Here is a 1,755-nt window from a genome sequence, read left to right as displayed (position 1 = left end):
TGACATCCAGGTGGGATCACGGCGGGAGCGGCGATCCGGGGGCGTGGAGCGCTCGGAACGGCCCAGGCTCAGGGGTGGGAAGGGGAAAGCCGGGGTTGGGAATGCCAGGAAAAGGTTGGGGATGGATGAGGAGCTGCTCCGAGGTGGGAAAGGCGTGGAATGGTGGGATGGGTTGGGTTCGTTCCAGCTTGGACTCCGTCCCCTATCCCAGGGGTGCTCTGAGCTTTCCCTGGACACTGCCAGGGATCCGAGCATTCCCTGGGAATTCCAGCGCAGCCGGGAATTCCTTCCCAAGATCCCAGCCCGAGCTCCCCTTTCCCAGGGAAATCCCTCCATTCCCGCCTCTCCCAGCCTGCCATTGGATCCAGCCCCATCCCGACTCCTCTGCGGGAAGGAATTCCGGCCTCCAGGCCCTTCCCTGGGAATCTCGGCACTCCAGGAAGGCTCTCCCTTCCCTTTCCCATCCCCGACTTCCAGAAAAACCCCTGGCCATGGATTCGGAGCCTCCTGCATCCCACAATCCCGGAATGCTTTGGCTGGGATCCACGCAGCTTCAATCCCATCCCATTCCAAGGCCGGCACCTCCCCCGATGATCCCAGGCTGCTCCAGCCTTTCCTTGGACACTGCCAGGGATCCGGCCATTCCCTGGGAATTCCAGCCCGGCCGGGAATTCCTTCCCAAGATCCCAGCCCGAGCTCCCCTTTCCCACTGAAGCCGTTCCCTGTGCCCTGTCCTGGCTGGATTTCGGGAATGGCTTTTCCCGGAGTCGGGCTGGGATTCCGAGGCCGGAATCGTTTCCTGATGCCGCCGTTGCCGTTCCTTCCCAGACGAGGATCGTTTATCCAAGAGGAAAAGCATCGGAGAAACCATTTCCCTGCAGGTGGAGGTGGAATCCAGGAACAGCCCGGAGCGGGAGCAGGTCCGGCATCCAGAGCTGGGAATTCCCTCGGGATGTGCCCTTCAACCCTCCCTTAACTGTGGGAATTCATGGAATTGGTGGTGGTGGAAAACTCTGGGATCACCGACGGCTTCCCAGGAATTTTCTGGGAATGTCAGGGAATTCCCAACTCCCTCTAGCGCTTCCCAAATTCCCGCCCAGGCGCCGGCAGATCCCGTTTTCCACGGGATCCTGGGTGTGCCAGTGCTGGCGTTGGGTGGCCAATCCCAGCATTCCGAGATTTGTCAGGTCAGAAAAGACCCGAAATTCCCACTGGAATTCCTGATTTTCCCTGGATTCCCTTTCCTTAGGAATCTTCAGAGGGGGATAAACCTGGGCTGCTCCAGCTGGAAAAATCCCGGTTTTTTTTAGGAGAAATATCCCAGATTTTTATGGAGAAACAACAAAACCAGAGCCTGGCCTGGTGGGTCTGGGATTCCCACCTGGAATTCCGGGCTTTTCCTGGAATCTCATCCCGATTTCCTTCCCCGCAGAGAGCTCCGGCGGAGGAGATCACCTACGAGACGCTGAAAAAGGCCATCGGTAAGGGAGGGAATCCCGGGAATTCCGGCAATTCCAGGAATTCCAGGAATTCCAGGAATTTTGGGAATTCGGGAATGGGGTGGGGGTTTTATATTTGGAGGGGTTTTGGAGATTTCGGTTCTGGGTTTTTTTGGGGATTTGGGGTTTTTTGGGGATTTAGGTTTTTCTGGGATTCGGGGATTTTGGGGAAGTTTTGGCGATTTGGGGTTTTTTGGGAATTTTGGGGGGTTTAGGGTTTTCTTGGATTTGGGGTTTTTTGGGGGAATTTGGGATT

The 1,755-nt window shown here is 56.8% G+C and overlaps 1 long non-coding RNA gene across 1 annotated transcript; it reads left to right on the top strand.

Moving 5' to 3' along the window:
• The first annotated feature begins 677 nt into the window (after positions 1-677).
• LOC108446620 lies at positions 678-1,467 on the top strand. Its single transcript, XR_001861877.1, has 2 exons — positions 678-920; positions 1,433-1,467. It is a non-coding gene; the product is annotated as an uncharacterized LOC108446620 (long non-coding RNA).
• The last annotated feature ends 288 nt before the right edge of the window (positions 1,468-1,755 follow it).

The sequence above is a fragment of the Corvus brachyrhynchos genome, unplaced genomic scaffold (assembly GCF_000691975.1).
Source record: "Corvus brachyrhynchos isolate BGI_N302 unplaced genomic scaffold, ASM69197v1 scaffold4235, whole genome shotgun sequence".
NCBI lineage: Eukaryota > Metazoa > Chordata > Aves > Passeriformes > Corvidae > Corvus > Corvus brachyrhynchos.
Note: the sequence above shows the minus strand (reverse complement) of the source record. Positions and strands in the feature narration are given on the sequence as shown.